Raw genomic sequence first — 9,871 nt, 5'->3', positions numbered from 1 at the left:
TTTCCCTGCTACAGCATGGGGTACCTCCCAAGGGAGACAGTCCTCCATGAACTTCTTTAACGTGAGTCCTTCCCATGGGCTGCAGTTCTTCACAAACTGCTCCAGAGTGGGTCCCTTCCATAGGGTGCAGTCCTTTGGGAACAGACTGCTCCAGCATGGGCTTCCCATGAGGTCACAGCATTCTTTGGGCAATGACCTGCTCTGGCGTGGGGTCCTGCAGTTGGACATCTGCTCCACTGTTAACCATCATGGGCTGCAGGGGCACAGCCTGCCTCGCCATAGTCTTCACCACAGGCTGCAGGGGAATCTCTGCTCTGGCACCTGGAGCACCTCCTCCCCGTCCTGCTTCACTGACTTCGGTGTCTGGAGAGTTGTGTCTCTCATATTCTCTCTCCTTTCTCCTGGCTTCAGTAGTGCAAGGGTTTTTTCCCCTTCTTAAATATGTTGTCACAGGGGCGCTACCACTGTCACTGATGGATGTGGCCTTGGCCTTCGCTGTGCGCATCTTGGAGCCAGCTGGCATTGGTTCTATCAGATCTGGGGGAGGCTTCCAGCAGCTTCTCATAGAAGCCAGCTTTGTAGATCCCCCTGCTACCAAAACCTTAACCACACAAACCCAATGCGGCATTGTTAGGATTCCATAACTAGATCTGACTGCAAAAATTGGCATTAAGTAAAATGACTGTAGCTATGATGAAGTGCTCCTTTAATGCAAGCCGTTAGATGCGTTGTGTTATATAACAGTTGTTTAACTGCGGCTATCAAAAGTGTACTCTCCCTTAAAAAAATCATACGTGCGGTGAACCAAAGCCAGGGTAGCAATTTCTCCGAAGATCCAACATGTATATTTTAAATGCAAACACAAAAGAATCAGGCTTCTTCCCATTTAAGTGGAGAATTGAATAACAGAAACATTTTTAAGAGACTAAAAATGGTCTGTCTTGGGAAATCGTTGCATACTTCATTGCTACTTGTTCTAAAACAAACCTACTCCCTTTTTACGTTATCTCTAAATAACTGGGCATCTCTAGGTGGTATTCAGTGTATTTTACACCTTATTTGCCTGAAGTTTGCATTAATGCCAGTAAAATAGAGGAGCACCGGTTGACGTTACGCAGAATCAGAGCTAATTAGAAATACATATCTTCCGTGGCTGAAAAGTTACGCTGGAAAATACTGAGCTTGAATAAGAAGCAAAACCAGAAGAAAACGATGAGTTCAAGGAATCTGAATATCAGGTTTATGCTAAATATTCACTAATGCCTCTGCTATCAGAATCTTCGTTTCAGAATTCTTGTAAACATGCCCAGACAATGTAATGCTGCTTTTAACACTTCTTCACATCATATTACTCAGAGTAAAACACAAATCCACGTAAACCTCACACTGTCCAATTTTATAGCTACTAAAAACCTCAAAGAGAAAAGCAAAAGCTGAATTGCTTCTTTTGCATGTTCACTCATAGCAAGTAGGAAGAGCAGACTGAGCAGGACGATCCAGGTCATCTCCCACGGCCACCAGCAAGCACGTATCAGAGATTCGTCTGGCCAGGCCAATGAGACACCGATTCCAGAAGATGCAGACCCTGCCGCTCTTCTGCAATGAGCATGGCTTCTTCGTGTAAGAGCTCGCAAACTGCAGTGTGAGGAGGAAGCAGGCAGGAGAGTTCAAGGGCATTGCCTGTGTCTCGGCAGGGAATTTCTTAGCTGAAATGAGCCTTTCTTTCTCATGAGAGACAGAGGAAGAGTGGAACAGCAGAGCTGTCATAGGGCACAGCCAGTGTCATGTCCGTTTTGGATCTCTTCTACATAAACATTACAACAGATTTCGTGTCTCTTTCCCATGTAGCTTGAAAGAAGGAAGCACAAAGACCATCAAGGTTTTTTCTGGGAGCAGAATGAGTGTAGTGTCTTTTTTTCCCATAGCTGTCCTGGATTGCTTGGCTACATGCAGAGTGACTGGGAATACCTGTTCCATTTTAAATTCACTTCATGCCTTAATTTGAACGAGCCTCTAAGTGTAGACAAGCCCCAAGATACAGTGAGAATGAGACAAGGATGAGGTAATGTGTTAAGGTATTGAATCAAATGACACATTTTATGAAATGTGGCCAAGCAACATCCTATTCCATTAAAAGGTGAAAGAGAAGAAGCTCAGGGGATTATTTAGCCTCAAACAGCGTTGGTCAGAGTACGTAATGGTACGAAATGAAGACTGAAGAAATGGAAATTAAAAGATGAAAAAAAAGCTTTTGCTAGAATCTGATTTCTGAAGAAGCAAACAAGGTCACTCTCTCAAGAGCACCTTCCAAAAGGTCTGGTGCTGCAGGAGCACTGCCTGTGAGGCCAGAAATGCTCAGTGGCATGTAACAAGAAGTGTTCAAATCCTTTCAGAACCGAGACCTGAGAAGCCATTGCTACCTACTGCAAATCAGCACGGCTTCTACTGGAGGCTGTGCCTACGTGTACATTGAGAATCAAGCCTCTCAAGTCATTTCCAGGGGATTTTATTCTCAACAGTCTTTACACCGAGGCTTTTTTGATGAGGAGAATATAAGGGGGATTGAAATTGCCCCTTCAGTAAATGAGAAATCTTGCAGTATTTTTGTAGCAATGGTGGTACATGCACCATTTAAGCAGGAAATCAGTTTTACAGCGTATCCTCTTTTTCCACATGATATCTCTGCTCTGTCGTGCAAAACTAACATGCGAGTGTGCTGGGCTTGTGGTGCTTTTAAGCAAAAAACATTAAGCTGCTCCCAGCAAAAAGCCAAAGTTTAACTGTAGAAAACATATCTTTATTGCAATTGATTTGCAGTTCTGCTTTCACCATAAAACTTCAAGCACTCAACAGCTTTGTTTACCAAGTAGCTTTAAACACTTAGGACTGTCAAAGTTTCCAGTTTAATCTCCATCTTTTTTTATAACTGACATTATCTCATCGTGGCTCCAGGAGAAGACTGAAAATGGTGCCCTGCTTTTGCCCACTATTTCACATCTAAGTCTTTCCTACACTTTCATTTAAAATTCTCTTTTGGTTTTGGTCTGGGAAAACGGGATTTTCTAATAAACCTTCCTGTGCGTCTTCCACTGGATGCCTTCAGAACCACAGTGAACGAGGACACACTGGCATACATCAGAGATGAATATGGTACCTAACCTTTGCTTTGGACATGCTTCTGATAATTTCAAATCCTCAAGTGGTCTGTAATTACTGACCGAGAATGTGGCACTTGGCTCCATCATAAGATGAAATCAAACTACTGTGAAGTCTAGAAATGCGTAATTTTCCCTTAAAAAAAACAAACCCAAAAAACTAAAAGACCTTCCATATAAACTAGAGGATATTACTAAAATAGATTGAAGATCAATACCCCGTTTATGTTTCAGACATCAAGGAGTAGATCAATTGCTAAGGACAAAATCGAAGGTACCCTTTAGGCACCTGCAGTGCAATGCAGGCACAAGTAGATCGAATAGAACAACCCAGGAAACCCACTCTTAATCATCCATATATCTCAAATGTCATAGGCATCCAACATCCCCTGGTCTATGCACATTAGCCTGCTGCTGAGTGCACAACCTTGGGACATGAAAATGTGTGTTTGAACCTCCCAGGTTGCTCTTCTTTGGTAGCTCTAAGTTCTGGGTTTTTGCATGCCCGGAATGCTTCTGTATTGATGGAGACAGATGCCTAAATACCTGCTTCCATTTCAAAATTCAACAGCTGAGTATTCCTACATCAGTGTACCCCGAGGAACTCAAGTTTGTTTGATATGATCTTGAGCATGCCCCAAGTGCTTACAGAAAGCCTGGAATGCTTTCCAAATTGCAAGGGTAGAGCCACATTTTACATAAAGTCATAGCTGTTAAAACAGTAGGCCACAGAAGGGGCTTGAGTTAACCCCATCTTAGCTGGGGGGATTGAAACGCAAGCTTCCCACAGCCAAGAAAATGCTCGGGCTAGTAAGTGGAGACTGTTTCCTAGAGGGTGCATTTGAAAATCGAGTATATGCCAGGTAAAAGGCTCAGTAGTTTGTCAATGGATCAATTTGATCCAAACCCATGTATTTCAACAGGTGACAGAAGTGACAGAGATCAGTCACACATAATGCTCTCAGACACACATGCCCTGATTCCCAGATGGCCATGAACTTGCAGAATGATCTTTAGTTTCTCTGTGATGCATTATTCTAACTTGCAGTAGGTTTTGCAGCCTCTTGCATGTCAGCTGTAGCAGGTGCAGAAAGCGCCTTCAACACTCCCATGTACACTAACACCAGACCTCATGGACTTTTTAAAAAAACTCTACACTTAACTTCCAGGACTGCCTGTGGAAATGCTTTCCATATTTATCCTAATGGTTTCTAAAACAACCCTGGTGTAGACCTGGGGAGGGCTTAATAACTAGGCAAGAAGGGTGTTTTAGCTACTACTAGGGACGCCTTTTACACAGCAGATAAAATTAGTTCCCCCACAGGGAAGAACTGAGAAAGATTCTGAAGTTCTTGCAGTGATTTAGGTCCATATATTTAATTTGTATGAAACTACATTTTGACTTCAGCTTCCCTGTACTGCATTTACAGCATACCACACGTGGACGTCCTACCAAGTCCATAATGTCTCCACTAAGCCTGTTATGATATATTAACACCTGTAACCTTCGCTGCTGTGTACTTCCTCATCATACCAAGCTGTGATATAAGGCACACTGCCCTTTTCCATCTCCCGCACTAGCCCCACGTCAATTAGCTCTCCTTTCTGCAATACATTGTTCTATCCACCTGCATGTTACGCCGTTGTGTTCCTCTAGAGGTGATGTTATGCTTTTTCTGCATTATGACATCACATAGAAATCTGGGCTATTTCTGCAATGCCTTGCATAGTGGTACTATAGAATATGCATACGATGTCATGGGAAATGAGGTACTGCCGAAGAAAGAGCTACGTTTCCCAATAGTGATTTAGCTGGTCATTTATTCCTTGGGCAATCAAGCCTTTGATTGGCACGATGAAAACAAAAGTAGTAGAAGCTGGGATTTATAGACACCGGGAGACAGACAATAAAACTACAATGCTGGTGTTCTCAGCTACTCGCAGATCACTCTCAGACTCAGCAGTATATCATACTTCCAATTACCTCTAGCAGTTTTCATACCTCAACAACTGCCACCAGAAAAAGAAAGGAGTCAGCAGTAAGTGCTTGTTATAGGATTGCTGGATGGCAATAGGCTTTGCTTTGTTCTTGGTCCCTATGGACTCGCTGTATGTTGAGGCAGGAGGTTTGAGAGGATTTTGAAGTGAGTCTGGGAGGTGAGGAGCAGCAGATGTGCAATACTGAAGTTGTTGATCCACCTTGTCCAGTGCCCACTAACATGAGATATCTCAAAAACAAAGATAAATTCCACTCCTTCCCTTCCCCCCTCCATCTTGTGCACGTAAGATTAACCCTACTTTCCTGTTTCGCTTCAGGGCAGTGAGGGAATACTGCATTCTTAATAAGGTTTGCAGATGGACGTTGTACAGAAGTGTTGCACACCATACATTTGTACTGGGGGAGTCCGTGGGGTGTATCTGGCATCTGATTTATTATCGCACTTGGAGTTGCTGTTTTGTCTTTTAACTGTGTTACATACCTGTCGTTCACAAACCAGCCCCTACTGTATCCTCAGTCTCTGTACGTGGTTTTGGAGTCAACTGAGCTCTCAGTACGCAGAGCTCCTGCCTCTAATGGCAAAATTCACCCTGAGCCAAACTTTTTAATAATATAAATATGCAAAATCCCATTAAAGTCAGTGGGGCTGTGCCCATTACAACAGCAGAAAAACAAAACAGAGTATTTTTTTTTGTGCAGAAACATGCGACTGCTTGGCAGAGCTGTCTGCTATCTTGAAGTGATCTTTTCCTGACAGTGGTCTGTAAAGTCAGAGGAGGAAGGCAATTAAAGGAAAGGCTAGTGGTCATTTTGTTGGTAACTCTTCCTGGTATTCAAGCAGATCTTGCTTTAGCACAGCTGGAGTGCATGTAATGAGAGGAGAGGATGAAGGGGTGTGTCCTGGGGTTGTTTTTTTTAGAAAAGAGTCAAGGTGTGATTACTTGTGTTGGTAGTAAAGTGTGTCTGGGTCTAGCGAGTCTGAGAGCAGAGGAACCATGGGTTGGATGTGACCACCTCCTTTTATTTAACATAACTTCAGGAAGTCACTGAATTCCTTCTGCATACACAGAAAACTGGACCTGTGATAATCTTCATCTTGGGTGTTGGTGTGTGCAAGTCAGATGTAGGAGAAGGTCCTTCATTAGTGAAAATGTTGAGGGAGTTTCTGTGTCCACAAGGAAAACAAGAAAATCCTGAGAACAGATTAAAGAAACTGATGGGAACAGTTATAGAAGCATCAGTCTTATCGCCCCAAGAAAAGAAAATAGAGATCTTGTGGGCAAAATGCTGATTTAAAGAGGCTTCAGACTGGGAGAAGTCTTCTGGCTTTTATTTCTTCCATGTCATGGAAATTAAACGTTTTTACATTTTATTTCGAAAAATGACACTGCTAACTGATTTTTTCACCAATCTCCCTACCCAGAGTGCCCAGACGAAAAAAAAAATGTTTTTAAATTAATTCCATGAGCATATAAAAACCATGCAAGAGAAGTGATCTAATTGTGATGAGGTAGCAGGTCGAACCACAATAGGTAAAAACAATGCTCCTTTACTATTTGAATTGGTTGAAATAAGCCTGTCAGAAAGGCTGCCAGCATCCACACCTTCCTTGCAGGAGGTTTGGGTCGCAGGGTAGTGTGGCAGCCGCACAGTTCCCCTGGCAGCTGGCAGCCAGCCCTGTGACAGTTCACATCTCGGCTGCTTTTGTACGGTTGAATCCAGTGTGTGGTATTGAGAAGGTGGTGGGATAGAAGGAGCCCTCGATGGCCTGGAAAAAGTTGCTTCCTTTGAAAAAACAAAACAAATGTCAGAAGGTGTGTGTCTGTTACTGGATATAGCACGTGCTGTTGTGTTAAACTTGCCAGACCCCACGCTGAAATTCAGTAGCCATCACATGAACTTGACCAGTCAACACTGGATGGCTAGGATGCTTATTTTACTGATCCCTCTGCTCTAGAGAGCAGGCTGAGGGTGCAGCTGATTCTCTGCGTGGTTTGCTGGAGGGCAGCACTAATGAGAAAGCTCTACTGTGGGGAAAAAAAAAAAAAAGGGCTTATAACTAGGGGAGAAAAAAATGCCATGAATGTTTAAAAAGGGAGATTCAGCTCAGCTGTTCCCATAGGGAGTTTGCTGACCAGGTTTTTTCTTTCTGATATCACTGCAGATCAGCAGTTCACCCTCTGTGTTACAGACCTTTCTTCTAGAGCTTGCCAGCTGGCCTGTGCAGTGCCTAACAGTACGTTCTTGCTATAGATGCTCCAACACATGCTGAATTTGTGAGATCAGAGACTGGATATTTATTGTTAGCAAGAGGTATTTGTGTGTGATTCACAAGTATGATAAAATCAGCGTAACTGCACAAAGTAATAAGAGAAGATACATTTCAACGTTGTGTATCATCAACAGGCTTAGATGCTGGGTGATATCTTTTGGAGTCAAATAATCATCTTCAATTGCTACCACAACACAGCAGTTGTACAATAGAAAGGAGTTTCTGTAGGACAGTGTATCAGCAGACTGTGTATTTTTGTATCCTGCCCTCTAAAGCAGCCCAGTTCAGAGCTCTGACTGAAGAAAAACCGCAGACAAACCCAGCAGCATCCAAGAACATGGTCTGCCACATAGTCCTATCAGTTTTATTGTCTTCCCATGGCAAAATAAGAAATATGGGGTTTTTTAGTTTGGTGAGATCCGATAACTTCTGTGATTAACAGGAATGGTGATTAAAATCAAGTCACTCGTAATGTAACATAATGACAGGGTATAAGCAGTGCCGTTTGAATAAGCATTAAAAAGAAGGAAAATATCAAAGATGGTTCTTAGGGAAATACTGGTAAACAGCTGACCTTTATACACTCTAAATGAAATTCAAGCTAACCATAATATATCTTTGTTATTGTAAAAGCTTTATAGACAGAAAAATGACAATTAGGTCAAATTTTTTTTTCTTAACAGCTGAAATAGCTAATAACAAACAAAAGAATGAGAAAAAAAGAAAAAATAAATAAGAAAGCCTTATTGCCTCTCAGGTAATCTACAATCTCACATCTTTTGTCTGTAGAATATATGCGCATTTTTTTCTTCTACTGGACACATTTGTCCGAGGAAAAAAGAAAGCCAGAGCAGATCTAGTCCTGGAAAACTGAAATGTAAAGCAATACCTGAAAAAATAATTAATAATATACGCTAGGTTGTCTTACTGTTTGTAGGGAAGTAACTTGATTTATTTCTGTCTATCCCGTTGTTTAATTACAGGTATAAACTAAGCACAGTTCAAGATTTACATAATGTCAATAAACATTACCTACATTTAATGTTTCTATCTATTGATGCTGCTGTATTCTAAATAGCAATTTAAGGATTAGACCTTGGACTGCCAGCCCCAAAGGGACATTTCCAGCTGCTGTCAGCATTGTTTGTGACAGGTCCTGCTCATGCATCCCTTCATGTAGTGCTTAAAAGACACATCTTCACATACTTGAAAGCATAGGTATGTTTAAATATTTATGGAATGAGAGGAATTTTTGAAATCTTCCTCAAAAAGACTGTTAGTGGGACTCTGCATGTTGAACTACACATGTTGCAGGTACAAACAATTTTTAAAACTGGCTTTTGAAATCACACCAACACCCTAATATATCTCATTCACATGAAAATTTATTTTTGTGTGCTTAGCCTGGAGTAAGTAAAGATGTTAGGGGTTAGAAATATCCACTGAGTCACTCTTTGTCTCCTGACAGGCAGTGGATATTGGCTGAAAGGTGACATCTTCATATTCTTAAATCTAATCATAAACGCTGTTTGTGTCGGTGATTGGAGCTCCTGATTTTGCAAAATCACATAGTTGCAGTGATAGTTGAGATTCACTTACTTTTGCAAAGAAAAGAACTAGAACGATCATAGAATCATAGAATGCTTTGGGTTGGAAAGGACCTTCAAAGGTCATCCCTCCCTGGTTATCCCTCAAAGGTCCAGCCCACCCTGCAGTGAGCAGGGTCATCTTCAGCTAGATCAGGTTGCTCAGAGCCCCAGGGTCCAACTTGACCTGGAGTGTTTCCAGGGATGGGGCATCTACCACCTCTCTGGGCAACCTGGGCCAGTCTATCACTACCCTCACTGTAAAAGATTTCTTCCTTATCTCTGGTTTGATTTTCCCCTCTTTGAGTTTAAAAGCATCACCCTTTGTCCTGTCACAACAGGACCCGCTAAAAAGACTGTCCCCATCTTTCTTAGAAGGCCCCGTTAAGTACTGGAAGGCAGCAATAAGGTCTGCCCGCAGCCTTCGCTTCTCCAGGCTGAACAAACCCAACTCTCCTGGCCTGTCCCCATGGCAGAGGTGCTCCACCCCTCTCATCATCTTTGTGGCCCTCCTCTGGACCCGCTCCAACAGGTTCATGTCTTTGCTGTGCGGAGGGCTCCAGAGCTGGACACAGTACTCAAGGAGAGGTCTCACCAGAGAGGAACAGAGCGGCAGGATCACCTCCCTTGACCTGCTGGCCATGCTTCTTTTGATATAGCCCAGGGTAGGGCTGGCGAGCAAGCGTTGTCAGGTCTTGTCCAGCCTTTCATCCACCAGTATGCTTGCAGATGCTTGTTGTCTTACTTAATTTAATTTGTCTCTTAAAACACCACTGTGCTTAACTGTGGTATAAGTTTTTCTGCTCCACCTGGGGTACAGTTGTCTCTGAGGTGCTATGTGTATGTGTGGGGAAGAGCG

The 9,871-nt window shown here is 42.7% G+C and overlaps 1 protein-coding gene across 1 annotated transcript in view; it reads left to right on the top strand.

The window, feature by feature from the left end:
* The window catches only part of SLC35F1 (solute carrier family 35, member F1), a gene marked incomplete at its 5' end in the record, with an annotated part of 98,516 nt that overhangs the window by 54,841 nt on the left and 33,804 nt on the right, over window positions 1-9,871 (top strand). The window lies entirely within an intron of this gene.

This window comes from Buceros rhinoceros, unplaced genomic scaffold, assembly GCF_000710305.1.
Source record: "Buceros rhinoceros silvestris isolate BGI_N320 unplaced genomic scaffold, ASM71030v1 scaffold4986, whole genome shotgun sequence".
NCBI classification, from domain to species: domain Eukaryota; kingdom Metazoa; phylum Chordata; class Aves; order Bucerotiformes; family Bucerotidae; genus Buceros; species Buceros rhinoceros.
This window is presented reverse-complemented; position numbering and strand designations above follow the sequence as displayed.